This window comes from Lagopus muta, chromosome Z (genome assembly GCF_023343835.1).
Source record: "Lagopus muta isolate bLagMut1 chromosome Z, bLagMut1 primary, whole genome shotgun sequence".
NCBI classification, from domain to species: domain Eukaryota; kingdom Metazoa; phylum Chordata; class Aves; order Galliformes; family Phasianidae; genus Lagopus; species Lagopus muta.
The window spans coordinates 48,699,749-48,714,887 of NC_064472.1; the positions used below are offsets into that span (position 1 = coordinate 48,699,749).

A 15,139-nucleotide genomic window follows, 5' to 3' on the forward strand; every position below is an offset into this window, starting at 1 on the left:
GTTCCAGTGTTCTGCCATCTTTAACATAAAGAAATTCTTCTGTGTGTTTATACGGAACTTTCTGTGTCCGAGGTTCCGAGGTTAGGCCATTACACCTTATCTTACTGCTTTACACCAGCAAGAAGAGCCGGGCCTCATCAATTTGCTTTCCGCCTCCCTTTACATCATGAGCATCAACTATTGCCTTGCCTGGGCTGCATGTTATGAACAGAAATCGTCTTGAGCCACATACAGATAGGTTGTTCCAAAAGTAAAGCCTCCTATTTATTTCTATGGAAACTACAACTGATACAAAGAGCATAGTAACGCTGTTTGATAGAGCACATCTCAACTACAAAACACTAATTTCCAACTTAGTCACTACCATTAACTATGCATTTTCACCAGTGATGAGTAAAAGCTTGCATACTGCCCTCATAAAAATCTCAACCAGAGGAGGTGACTTACTGTCATCAAGACTGAAACACACCATCCACCACATCACTGTGCTGACATCCACTATTTGGTCTCCATAAATGTTCAGCAAGCATCAATGAATGTCAGTAGATGCAGTTTTTTCTGCATGGTGAAATTCAGTGACCAGTCTTTGCTTCGTATGCACTTCCGCATTGACACAGTTTTGTCAGGCTGCCCCTCTGCTGCTATCTGTAACACAGCAACAAGATGTCATGGGTTGGGAAGGTTGTGCCTCTGTTGTTATACCATCTATGTCCTCTTCTGATGTTAGGAGTCAATAAAATACAAGGCATTACTTTTGGAGCAGCCCTCACAAAGTACACACAATTGTGTATTTATAATTTTTAAGTCCAGAGAGTCCTATTCAGGCTCCAGTTGGTCCAGGAGAACCTCATGAAGTTCAACAAAACCAAGTGCAACATCTTGGGTATGGATCACGGCAACCTCCACTACTACCAATACAAGCTTGGGGATTAAAAGATTGAACACAGCTGTGTGGTAAATGTACTGCTTGGTGGTACTAGTGGACAGGAAGCTGGACATGAGGCAGCCGTGTGCCTAGAGAGATGTGGACTGTTTGGACCATGTCCAGAGGAGGGCCACAAAAATGATCCAAGGGATGGAACACATCTACAAGGATACACTGAGAGAGCTGCGGCTGTTATGCCTGAAGAAGAGAAGGCTACAGAGAGACCTGAAAGTGGCCTTTCAGTATCAGAGATGGGCTGTAAGAAAGAAGGGGACAGACTTTAGCAGTGTCTGTTGTGACAGGAATGGGAAAATGGTTTCAAACCAAAAGAATGTAGATTTGGACTGGATATATGGAAAAAGTGTTTCATAGTGAAGGTGATGAGACACTCAAACAGGTTTGCCTGAGATGTGGTGGAAGGTCTGTCCCTGGGGACGTTGAGGGTGGGGCCAGTGGGGGACCCTGAGCAACCTGATACAGCTGTGGATGTTCCTGTTGACTACAGTGGGGTTGTACTATAAGGGTTCTGTGATTTTGTTTTCAAATTCCTTTATCAAAACAGAAATCACAACGGCATATTTTTTACTGTTCAGAGCGATGAGTTAAGCCAACGTATCAAAATGCATACAATTTTTTTTACCTTTCTTTGTGTCAGCGCTGGCCTCCCCATGCCCTGGTTTCAGTTGACAGAGAGTTAATAGTGCACTGATTATTTGATTTGATTGTTGCTAAACAATGGGCAGGTGCCCAGGGTGGTTCCACTGGGAAGAACAGCCACCTTTAATCTGCAGGGAGGGGGTGCACTGTGTTGTTAGGCATGCTGGGCCGCATGCAGTCTGCAGGCCATGGGTTGGACATGCCTGCTTTAGGTATTTATAAGCATTAATCAGGTCTTCCTTCAGTCTTCCCTAGGCTGAACAGACTCAGGTTACTCAGCCTTTCCTCATATGAAAGAGGCTTCAGGCCCTTTATCATCATTGTGGCCCTCTGCTGGACTCCTTCTAGGAGATATCTATCTTTCTTGAACTGGGAAGCCCAAAACAGGGCAGTGTAGAGGAGGAGGATCAGTCACTTCCCTCAACCTGCTGGCCACGCTCTTTTTCATACACTCCAGGATACCATTGGTCTTCTTGGCTACAAGCACACTGCTGGCTCATGGCTAACATGCAGTCCACCAGAACTCCCAGGTCCTCTTCTGTTGGTCTTTTTCTGCAGTGATGGGTGATAAGAAATGAGGAAGTGGCCTCTAGCTGTGCTAGAGGAGGTTTAGATTGGGTATTAGGTATTAGGAAGAATTTCTTTGTGGAGAGGTTGGTTTAGTATTGAAAGGGGCTGCTGAAGGAAATGGTGCTGTCCTTATTCAAGGTATTTGAGCGATTTGTGATGCAGCTTTAAGGAACGTGTTTTAGTGATGGGACTCAATAGCTCAGCTTGGTAACCAGCAAGCCTGATGATGATTAGGGTCTTCTCCAAGTTAATTATGATTCTCTGATTTTGAGCAAGTGAATAAAGAAATGAAACAGTAGCTTCAACTTCTTCCTAACCAAGTGAAGATGATGTCTAATAGAATAAAGGAAATTAGTGAAGGAATATGTAATTGTGTATAGAACAAATAATTAGTAAACAAGTTTATCACAGAAATGCTTAATTTCAGCATTGATTTTTCCTGCTCTTTTAATTGCAGTTGTTTCCATTTTCACTATTCATTCAAGACCACTCCTCTTGCAAATATCACATTTGACTTCTCTTTTGTTGTTCCTGCTTGTTTAGAATTTTTTTAAATGTACTTAAATATCAGCATGAGCCACTGATCTCAGTGTTTTTTTTTTTTTTTTTTTTTTTTTTCTTTTTTTTTGGTGTCTGTTTGGGGCCAACTTTTTTGTAATTTTAGCATTGCAAACTTCTTTGTAACAGCTCTCTCCTTTAGGAGATAGAACCTTTGTAACATTAGAATAGGAGAGCTGTTTATACTTCTTTGGAAGACCTACCAGCCACCTGAGATGATGACTATAATGACAAAAAGCAAATAATAGAATTAGACCTTTTTAGGCTAGTATTTCTTTGCTGTTTATCAGACCTTACCAGGGAATGCTATTGTTAATGACAATAGTATATTCATGTGAGAAATTTGTTGTGGTGTTGGTCCGTAGTTTCATTCTTGCTTGAATTACATTAATTTTTGAATATGCAGGGTATATCATAACATATGTGGGTATATATAAATGCATACATGCACATACAGAAGGGGCTGAGAGAGTCATGTCCTTAGTTTGGATCAGTACAGTTAGAAGATGGAACAGCTACAGCTTTAATTCAGGATTTTGACTTTCCACTCCGAAACAGATCAGAATAAGAGTGACTGGAATTGTTCCTCATAAGCTATGGATCCCCCCATTCCAATTTTGAATAAAAAAGCAGAGTAGCCATGATCAAAGGAAGACTATAGGAACATAGCTGTAAAGAGAAAGGCTCTGCAGAGAGCTCGAACATTTAAGAGGATTGGATATATTTGATCACATTTTGTGTTGAGATAGAATCGTCTTTACCAGCCTCATTCTGTTCAATCAGATTTTCTGTGAACATCTAACATGGAGATAATTGTTGCACCACTGCTGAATACAGAGTTCAGAGGAAATTCTTTGTTCGGGTCCTTTCTATTCAGGCTGTGCTTTTCTTTGGCTTCCCTTGCAGTCTGTAACCTAATTTAAAGGAAGTTTAATTCCTGGAAAAAGATGGGAGGAAACCCTTCTTTATTTGTAATCCTGTGGAAGGTAATAAGAAACTAGGTGCGTGTCCCTTTTGTAAGTGAGCTGTACGGTCAGTGTGTTGTTTTCTACATGGCATTGCCTCTTTCAGAGTTACTGGCAGTGCTGCAATGAGTCCTTGAGGCACAGTGGCCGAGTATGATTGTTGCAGTCTCACTCTGCTCTTCTGAACATTGCTGTAGCTGCCTTCACTTCTGTTACTCTTCTGCCTGGTGAAATTCAGTTTCAGCCATAGTCAGTGGTTCTGGCCCAGTTCAGCCTGATTGTGTGACTACTGGGGCAGGTGGACCTACAGACCCATTCCCTGAGATAGGTCTGAAAACAAAACTGCAACAGTGAGCTGAAGGGGACAACTGATTTACTAAATATGATAGTGGAATGAGAAAACACAATATAATACAATATAATTGGAATTGAAGCTAACAAATAAAATGGCAGAGATAGTGTCCAAAACCAAAGGCCTTACTCTTATGCTGGAGGCAAGACAGGTAGGGAGCAAAACCACAGTGGTGAGCTGTGGAAGAAGAGGCAGTCTCATGAGCAGTTTTCCCTGCAGATGGAAAATGGAAACAGAATAGTGAAGTCTTCTGGGATGTAGCTTTTCTCTTCTGAGAAAGGTGCACGAAAATATCATCAATCCATGGAACTGGAGCATTAACTCTTTAACTCCCAATGCACGGTATGATGTTACGATGTGGAACACCAGTAACAAAAATAATAAAACATGGCAATCATCTGCCTTGCTATTTGCCTCTGGCTGTTGGGTAGAATATTCCTCATGATGGATGTGGGTTGGCTGAACAACTGCTCCTGAAGAGCACCTACTGTGTGGCTCACTCCGCAGTGCCAGCTCTTGCTTGTTATCTGTTTTTCACAAGAGTCTGAGATGGTCATTAAGTGACTGGAGGCCAAGATGTGTGAGAAGCAGCTGAGATCTCTGGGTCTGTTCTGTCCAGAGCAGAGGAGCTCTGCTGTGTGTGACAGCAACAGGGCCCGAAGGAACGGCATGGAGCTATGCAGGGGAGAGGCAGGGAGGGTGCTAGGGAAAGATTCTTCACCAAAGGGCAGTTGGTTTGGAGCAGGCTCCCCAGGGCAGTGAGCATGACTATACTGGAGTTCAAGGGGTGTTTGGCTCTCAGACACAGGGTATGAATTTTGAGCGGACTTGTGTGGAGCCAGGAGTTGGAATCAGTGATTCTTGTGAGTTCCTTCCAGCCCAAAGTATTCTTTCATTCTGTGATCCAATATAGAGCATGTTAAGGATATTTTCATACTATAAGGAGCTGGGAGTGACTGCAAGTGTGATGGAGAATGGGAAAGTGAGACCTCTGGAACAATGCAGCCTGTGTCATTAGGTCAGCAGGATAGTAGCATACAGTGGGTCATAGATTAAAATAGGATTTTACTGTTGGGAAAAAACCAAAAGCACTAAGGTTTGGAAGTCACATGAAGCAACCTCTGTTCTTCTCAGCACTGGCAGCTCACCACCACTGCTCCTTATTAGGCTTTGAGCCTAACTGATTTGGGGATCAAATTTGAGGGAGTTAAGAGAGCATCAGTGGTCTAGAAAATGATTTCAAATAGAAGACTGAAATAATCAGAATTGGTTAGGCAGAAAATTATATGCTTAAGTTGCAAAGGAGATAGTCTCTTTTCTCTAAAGTCACAAGAAAATGAAATTTGGTAATTGAGAAACTTTTTCCCATGCTAGAAGCAGAGGAATGCTGAATTGGAGAAGACAGACTTGACAGAAATCTTTCTGCTGTGGGTAAATGTCTTTCTTTGGTGATAAAGGAAAGATTTAGATGGTGACTTTAGGTCGTGTTATGTGATTGTTACTAACTTAATCCTATCACATCTATTACTATCACTTGCATGTTTGAAAACAATACCTTCAGGTAAGCAAAAACTTTTTATGTCCAAAGATATTTTATAATTCTGATCAGAGAGGAGTCTAAAAGTGGTTTTATTCTTTTTGATAGCATCACAGCTGCTTAAGAAAATTGTGGTATTCATCTACCTACAGGTGAGAGCCCAGTGTACAAGTTTGTCTGAGTGAAGTCTATCCAGCTCAGAACTAGCTGTTGAGAAAGGACTGTTGCCACAGATGTAGAATATTAGTGTGTGTGGCATGTTTTTCCTGCTAATGCAGTTTGGAGATGTCTTGAGGTGGGCGTTCTGTGTGTAAGATTTGATTTATGAATTTTTGTAATAATTTTTGAACTTGTTTGTCTCAAAATATCTTTTGGAATTAAATTCATTCAATTATTTACTTGGTGAAGAAGTACTTAAGAGCATCTTTTTAAAGTTTCATTTTGTGTTCCCACATTCTTGTGGGAAGCAATTCAGACGTCTGATATATCATGCCTCTTTGTGCTATCACTTTTTTTTGTACTATGATCTGACATATCGTTGTTACCTGTTTTGCAAGCTAAAAAATTCTCTTTACTTTCTTTGTGCAGAAGCTGTTCCATACTCTGATCAATATTGCCTATACTTCATGTTCTTCATAAGACAGAATAGAGAGAGAGGAACATCGTTCCCACAAGCAATCTAAGAATATATTCTCTGATGTTCTCTCTTCCCTTCATATCAGAGAATATATTCTCTGATATACTGGATATCTCCAAACCTGACCACTTCAAAGCGCTGAACAAATGTTTTTGAAGGTCTATGCTCAGAGACAGTATTCTCCTGTGTGATGTTAAGCAACCTAGAATGCTACACAGCATTTACTGATCGTTACTTCACCTGCTGTTTTACTTGCCTGTTTCTCGATATTCGGGAGTTTGTCTGCAGGAGTTTGTCATGTAGCATCAGTTTTGATTACTTTTATCTGTACTGTTTACAAGCTTAAGCACAGATATGATATGAAATAGTAGATATTTAGGTGACCAGTCCAAATAGATGAACGTAGCCTGGCACAGATTCTGATGATGCTTCTGCCTCCCTCCCCTGAGGAACTCTATTCCTTATTCCTGCTTACAAGGGCTTCCCTTCTGTAACAATTTCCTAGTAGATAATACAGCTGAAACTTTTCTGACATGTTTTCTTTGCTGCTGTGTCTAGCACTTTTGTCTATCAGCTGCTTGATTTCCCAAAGAACTCTTTGAATTGCAGTGCATGACTTCTGTTTACAATCTAGTGTTTTTCTCACCATATTCCAGTTTACAGATTCTTTAGTATGATTTTAACACCTTCTCCAGTATGAAAGTCAGACTTTGTACTTTTCCATGTTAAGTTCTGAAAATAAAAAAAGTGTTTATTTTCTGCTCTCCATTCTTTACATTACTGGTCAGTAGTCACTTTAAGCCTAGGTTTTTGTAGAATTAGTAATTCAACAATTTCATACTTGGTACTGCAACACTTCTATTAAATAGTAGCTGCTTCTTGTGAATTCTTACTATTAATTTTTTATTTTTAAATGTTCTTACGATACTTCAGGATGCCCCAAGATCTGATTTGTGAATTGCTTTGACTTCCTCAGCCATAATGAAGAAAACAAAAGTTGATCTAGATTTTCTTCTCTACCTTATCATCCTTTAATTCTCTCTTTTGTATCTTCACTGTCCAGTGGTTTATTGCATTGAGGAAGCAAGCTGTCTGTACCTTTCAGTTTCTACTGTGTAGGAGGCCAGAAATAGCGATAGTATTTTGTCACTGTCTTATAGGCAGCTATATGATTAGTTTACTGACAATTTTTTTTTTTTTTTTTTTTGTGTAGTGGTTAGTATGCTTCTATCATTTAAACAAGTATTGGGGAGGTTTTCTGCTACCAGTTTCAAATTCTACAAATGCCCTCCATGTAGGTGAAATCAAGCACATAGACATGAAGTCAGTACTAACCAGAATTACAAAAAGAAAAAAAAAAAAAGGTAGCGTACTTTATTTTTGTAGAAATAGGCAAAAAAAACTCTTTTCTGACATGCTGAATAATATCGCGTTAAAAAAAGATGCGAATTTTACCTCTGTGCAGAGAATGGAAAATGTAGCTTGTCTCTGTTTCAGTAACTGTGGTCTGTTTTATTTAGAAATAGAATTTTTGGAAAGAATTATTTTAGCATATGTGATTTTTTTTTTTTTTTTTTTTTTTTTGACAACTGCCTTCATTCGGATGTTCATGTTCTATCTGAAGCAAGAAAAAGGCAAGAAAAGTTTTTCTGTCTAGTGGAATGCTGTCATTTCTAATCGACTTATATTTGTGATGGGAGAATAGAAGCCAAATTTATGAGAGCTGTTTTGAAGGTAATGCCTCCTATTTTTTGATGTTGGCCCAAGGTGTCAGGGGTGATATCACTAAGTAGAGGTTGAACCTTCCCACCAATATTCTGGTGTATATTTTTTTTTACCATATGACAGATGGCAGCAGAGGGGCAGTCTGACAAAATTGTGTCTGACACGGAATTGAGTATGAAACAAAGTTGTGTCACTGATTTCATCCATGGAGAAAATATGGCACCTATTGACATTCATCATCAACACTTGCTGAATGTTTAAGGAGGTCAAATAGTGGATGTGAGCACAGTGAGGTGGTAGGTGGTGCATTTCAGCAGTGACCAGACTCCTCTATTTCAGACTTTCATAAGCATGGCATGCAGGTTCTTGTTCGTTGCTGGTGAATGTGCCCAGCTCATGGTGGCTACCTTGTTGAAAATTAATGCTTTGTAGCTGAGAATTTGCTCTATCAAAAAGTGTTCTTGTGTTCTTTGTATTCGTTGTAGTTTCAGTGGAAATAAGTGGCAGGCAGTACTTTTGGAGCAGCTTAGGTATTCTAATGTTTTGCTCTTGGTATTTTGCTCTTGGTAATTGCTGGTGGAGACTCTATTTTATGTTCTTAAATCTTGTGCTTTGCAACTTCTTGCAAGTATTCACTTCTTCTATTAAAGATGGTGAATGCTGCAGCGACTCTCATTTAGTGCATTTCTTCCTCCTTTCAAACAACAGCCCATGACTGTTGTTTTCCTTGCAGCAACTGAATGTAAGCATTACTTACAATCTTTCCTATTTTTGGTCATGGAGAATGAAAGTTTTGTATTTATGTTAGGCAGCACTGTTTCTAGAATGTCACTAAGTAACGAGAAAGGAATACTAAATAATATCTGCTTGAATGATATTTATTCACATTCTGTCTTTTCGTAAGATTTAAAACATGTGTTCTATTACTAATGCTTTGTTTTAAAGTTAAAAAATAATATACAAAAGATTCCTGATTTAATTTTAAAAAGATATGTTATGAGATTGTGTGCAGATGCTTAGGATAAGTCAAAATATACGGAACAGCTTGCACTTGCAAGCTACATGCAAACCATCTTTCTTATTCCTTTTATATACTTATTTAATATAAAACCTCAAAGATTCAGCCTTGTGTTGCTGTTTGCTTCACCAAGATTGCAGTTCAGAGTTGCAGCTTTAAATTCGAGTGCTATAGTCTTTTCAACTGTTTGTCTTTTTGCTATTGTGGATATTACAGTAGCTAGAAATTTCTGTGTTTGTTTGATCCCTTTCTCATGTTGCTGTTTGTTTTATTACTTTCTAGTGAAAATGTTCCTATTAAGTTTTTCTTGCAAATTTTGTCAGGGAAGAATGGCATTGAGTTTTAGTTTCCTGTGCTTTCATTTTTCTTATTGGTGTTTTTTTACCCCTGCTCTTATCAAGAGTAGAGTGCAGCAATAAATTAATTTGTCTAATTTTCCAGCCTTAGTACTCTGTTTCAATAGAAAAAGAGTTTTTCCAAAAAGAAAAGTAAACAAATATGCTTTAGTTACTTGTGTGTAGAAAAAATACTTCATCTCTCGAAACTGGCATGAAGTGATAGCACATGACTTCTTGCAGTCATTTGAGAAGTCTTCTGAATTTTTTGTTTTCCTCAACTATATATTTTTTGTTTTTTAAATATTTTCTGTGATTAGAAACTGAAAATGGAAAGCAATGTATCTAGTTCTAATTTTGCAACATATTTTAAAAATGCTGAAATAAAACCCAAACTATATGATCTCTTTTTATTTCAGAGAGCTCACTGAAAGTGAAAGTATATTTCTGAAAGTGAAAATCAGAGGAAATAGCAGCTGATGTAAGAAGAAGTATACTAAGGATCGTTACTTGGGGATATTTTTTAAGGTACGTGCTCTATATTTTGTAGAAAAGTAATCCTAAAAATAAGCTGCTTGTTTTGCCGTGGGTAGAGTAATATTTCATACTTATTTTGGAATGATTAGGCTGGATTTATGTTGCTCCTTTGGATGTTTATTGGTGGCAGTAGCTCTGTGGAAGCATTAGTTCATTTCAGCTGTCTTTGTACACTTAGCATCAAATGCGTGTGTGAATAATGTTCTGTGTATGTGGTTAGCATAAAGAAATGATAGTTAATACATATGTTTTTTGTTTCATTATGTAAATTCTGGGAGTAGTTCCTATACTATTGGAAATTCAATAGTCTAATTTTTATTTAGTATGTGGATGGAGGGCTATGAATGATGTGTTTCCCTGTTTTAATGTAGAATAACTAGAATAAGCCTCACAGGTGGACTGTGTAATAAATTGAGCACTTTTTATAAAATTGCTTTAAAATTTCTGTGGAATCCTTGAATTTGAGTATATATTTCTCCTGAATTCAAGTCCTTCTCCTTTTCCTGTTGTTTTTGCAATACTGTTAACATTTTGCAGTACTGTTAACATTTCATCCTATACTTGATGCAGCAGGGAATGTGGCCACTGAGGACAAGGAGAAGGCTGAGGTCCTCAATGCCTTCATACATCTGCCTTTAATAGCCAGATCAGTCTCATCTGGGCTTTTTATGCCCTGATCTGGAAGTCTGGGACCCTACTCAGAATCTACCCCCAGCGATTCATGTGGAGACAGTCAGTGAGCTCCTCTTCCAACTGGACTGTCACAAGTCCATGGGACCAGATGGGCTGCACCCTTGGGTGCTGAGGGATCTGGCGTGGGTGATTGCTGAGCCCCTCTCAGCCATCTATCAGCTCTCCTGGTTAACTGGAGAGGTCCCGGAGGATTGGAGGCTTGCTGTGACTCCCATCTTCAAGAAGGGCCATAAGAAGGATCAGGGGAACTGTAGGCCTGTTAGCCTGACCTCAGTACCAGGGAAAGTATGTAGCAAATCATCTTGGATGAGATCGCAAGACATGTACCTGGTGTCCAGGGATCAGGCCCCGCCAGCATGGGTTCATGAAAGGCAGGTTGTGCTTGACCAACCTCATCTCCTTCTATGACTGGGTGACCAGTCTGGTAGATGAGGGAAGGGTTGTTGATGTAGTCTACCTAGACTTCAGCAAAGCCTTTGACACAGTCTCTCACAGGTGTCTTCTGGGGAAGCTGGCTGCCCGTGGTCTCAACAGGTGTACACTTCTTTGGGTAAGGAACTGGCTAGAGGGCATGCCCAGTGGGTTGTGGTGAATGGATTTAAGTCCAGCTGGTGACCTGTTTCAAGTGGTGTCCCCCAGAGGTCAGTACTGGGGTCCATCTTAATATCTTTATTGTTGACCTAGATGAGGGGATTGAGTGCACCCTCAGTAAACTTGCAGATAACACCAAGCTGGGAGGTGGTGTCAATCTGCCTGAGGGTAGGGCAGCCCTTCAGGGGGATTTAGACAGGTTGGATCACTGGGCTGAGGTGAACGGGATGAGGTTCAACAAGGCCAAGTGTTGGGTCCTGCACTTTGGGCACAACAACCCCATGCAGTGCTACAGGTTTAGCGCAGAGTGGCTGGATGACTGTGAAGAGGAAAGGGACCTGGGGGTGTTGGTTGATGCTCGGCTGAACATGAGCCGACAGTGTGCCCAGGTGGCCAAGAGAGCCAACGGCATCCTGGCCTGCATTAGAAATGGTGTGGCCAGCAGGAGCAGGGAGGTGATCATCCCCTGTGCTCATAGAATCATAGAATAACAGAATCACCAAGGTTGGAAAAGACCTTCAATATCACCCAGTCCAACCGTTCACCTATTCCCAATAGCTCCCACTAAACCATGTCCCTCAACACAACATCCAGCCTTTCCTTGAACACCCCCAGGCTCGGTGACTCCACCACCTCCCTGGGCAGTCCATTCCAGTGCCTGACCACCCTTTCTGAAAAGTAATACTTCCTGATGTCCAGCCTGAATCTCCCCTGCCGTAGCTTGAAGCCATTCCCTCTGGTCCTATCACTAATGACACAAGAGAAGAGGCCGACCCCCAGCTCACTACAGCCTCCCTTCAGGAAGTTATAGAGAGCAATGAGGTCTCCCCTGAGCCTCCTCTTCTCCAGGCTGAACATTCCCAGCTCCTTCAGCCTCTCCTCATATGGCCTGTGTTCCAGACCCCTCACCAGCTTTGTTGCCCTCCTTTGAACACGTTCCAGGGCCTCAATATCTTTCTTGCAGTGAGGGGCCCAAAACTGGACACAGTACTCGAGGTGCGGCCTCACGAGTGCTGAATATAGGGGAACAATCACCTCTCTGCTCCTGCTTGCAACGCTCTTTCGGATGCAAGCCAGGATGCCATTGGCCTTCTTGGCCACCTGGGCACACTGTCGGCTCATGTTCAGCCGAGCATCAGTCAATACCCCCAGGTCCATTTCCTCTACGCAGTCCTCCAGCCACACCGCCCCAAGCCTGTAGCGTCGCCTGGGGTTGCTGTAGCCGAAGTGCAGGACCCGGCATTTGGCCTTGTTGAAACTCATCCCATTGGCTTCAGCCCAGCTCTCCAGCCTGTCCAGGTCCCTCTGTAGGGCCTCGCTACCCCCAGGCAGATCCACACTTCCAGCCAATTTGGTGTCATCTGCAAATTTACTGGTGCACTCGATGCCCTCATCGAGGTCATCAATAAAGACATTGAAGAGGACAGGCCCCAGCACCGACCCCTGCGGAACACCACTCACAACCGGTCGCCAGCTGGATTTGACTCCGTTCACCACCACTCTCTGTGCCCGGCCCTCCAGCCAGCTCCTTACCCAGCCAAGAGTGTACCCATCCAAGCCTCTGGCTGCCAGCTTCTGCAGGAGAATGCTGTGGGAGACAGTGTCAAAGGCTTTGCTGAAGTCTAGGTAGACCACATCAACAGCCTTTCCCTCATCCACCAGATGGGTCACTAGATCATAGAAGGAGATCAGGTTGGTCAAACAGGACCTGCCCTTCACGAACCCATGCTGGCTAGGCCTGATCCCCTGCTCATCCCGCACATGCCACATGATCTCCCTCAAGACGATCTGCTCCATAACCTTCCCTGGCACCGAGGTCAGGCTGACAGGCCTGTAGTTCCCCGAATCCTCCTTACGACCTTTCTTGTAAATGGGAGTCACATTGGCAAGCCTCCAGTCTTCTGGGACCTCACCAGTCAACAAGGAGCGCTGACAGATGATGGAAAGCGGCTCGGCTATCACCTCCGCCAGTTCCCTCAGCACTCTCGGGTGGATCTCATCTGGCCCCATCGACTTGTGACAGTCCAGCTGGAGCAGTAGGTCTCTGACTGTTTCTTGCAGAATCACAGGGGGGTTAGTGTGCTCCCCGGCCGAGATTACCAGGTCAGAGAGAGGGGTATCCTGAGGATAACTGGTCTGACTTTTAAAGACAGACGTAAAGAAGGCATTCAGAACCTCCCCTTTTTCCTTATCCTCAGTGGTCACATTCCCAGCCTCATCCAGCAAAGAGTGGATATTCTCCTTTGTCCTCCTCTTACTGTTAATGTATTTATAAAAGAGTTTCTTATTCCTTTTTACCCCAGTGGCTAGGTTAAATTCAAGCTGGGCTTTTGCCTTTCTGATTTCACCTCTGCACATCCTAACGACTTCCTTATATTTATTCTGAGTGGCCTGTCCCTCTTTCCACAGGCCACTCTTCTCTTTTTCTCCCGGAGCCTCAAAAATAGCTCCTTATTCATCCACACCGGTCTTCTTTCCCACCGGCTCATTTTGCAGCTCAGGGGGACTGCCTGCTCCTGCGCCCTTAAGACTTCCTTCTTGAAGAGCAACCAGCTCTCTTGGACCCCTTTACTCGCTACGACTGAATGCCAGGGGACTCCCCCTATTAGTCCCCTGAACAATTCAAAGTCCACCCTCCTGAAGTCCAAGGTAGCAATTTTACTATTCCCCCTCCAGGCTCCACCATGAATCACGAAGTCTATCATTTCATGGTCACTCTGTCCAAGACAGCCTCCAACCTCCACATCCCCCACCAAACCTTCCCTGTTTGTGAACAGCAGGTCTAGTGGGGCAGTTCCTCTCGTGGGCTCTCTGACCAGCTGTATCAGGAAGTTGTCCTCTATGCATTCCAGAAACCTCCTAGACTGCTTCCTCTGTGCTGTGCTGTACTCCCAGCATATGTCAGGGAAGTTAAAGTCCCCCATGAGGACAAGGGCAGGCGACTGTGCAGCTCGTGCCAGCTGCTTATAGAATACCTTGTCTGTCTCTTCATCCTGATTTGGAGGTCTGTAACAGACGCCCACTAGGGTGCCTGTCTTGTCAGCCCTTCCTCTGATCTTTACCCATAGGGATTCAACGTTATCGTCCCCACTCATAATCTCAGTAGCGTAGAAGCATTCCCTGACATAGAGAGCCACACCACCACCCCGCCTTCCTTGCCTATCTTTCCTGAAGAGTTTGTAGCCATGCATTGCAGCACTCCAATCGTGGGAGCAATCCCACCACGTTTCCGTTATGGCAACTAGGTCATAGTTTGCCTGCTGCACAATGACTTCCAACTCTTCTTGTTTGTTGCCCATGCTGCGTGCATTAGTGTAGACGCACCTCAGCTGAGCCCCTCGCCTCTACTCAGCACTGGTGAGGCCGCACCTCAAGTACTGTGTTCAGTTTTGGGCCCCTCACTACAAGAAAGACATTGAGGCCCTGGAACGTGTCCAGAAAAGGGCAACAAAACTGGTGAGGAGTCTGGAGCACAAGTCTTATGAGGAGCAGTTGAGGGAGTTGGGCTTGTTCAGTGTGAAGAAGAGGAGGCTCAGGGGAGACCTCATTGCACTCTACAACTTCCTGAAGGGAGGCTGTGGTGAAGAGGGATTTGGCCTCTTCTCCCAGGCAACGAGCAGGACACGGGGCAATGGCCACAAGTTGTACCAGAGGAGGTTTAGGTTAGACATGAGGACAAGCTGTTTCTCTCAGAGAGTGGTCAGGCACTGGAATGGCTGCCCAGGGAGGAGGTGGAGTCGCCGTCCCTGGCAGTGTTCAAGAGGCGTCTGGATGAGGAGCTGCAAGATGTGGTTTAGTGCTTGTGGTAGCAGTGGTAATGAGAAGTCGATTGGACTGCATGATCTTATAAGTCGTTTCTAACCTTGTGATTTTATGATTCTATGATTTCTAGAAAGGGACTTCAAAACACATGCCAGCCACAGTGATTTGGAACCTATGTATGTTTAGGAGTACAAGTGTTCATAGCAGATCATGAGTGAGAGCGATGCTCTAAGCATACTGTTTCCATTCCATCTGCTGGGGGTGCTGGTGTGTACTG

The 15,139-nt window shown here is 42.9% G+C and overlaps 1 protein-coding gene across 6 annotated transcripts in view; it reads left to right on the forward strand.

Annotated features, from left to right (window-relative positions):
- The window catches only part of FER (FER tyrosine kinase), a 176,051-nt gene that overhangs the window by 8,782 nt on the left and 152,130 nt on the right, over nt 1-15,139 (forward strand). For all 6 annotated transcript variants that reach the window (XM_048931375.1, XM_048931380.1, XM_048931379.1 and 3 more), the window contains one exon: nt 9,699-9,807. The gene's annotated coding sequence lies outside the window, so the exon portion shown is untranslated. The remainder of the gene's footprint in view (nt 1-9,698; nt 9,808-15,139) is intronic.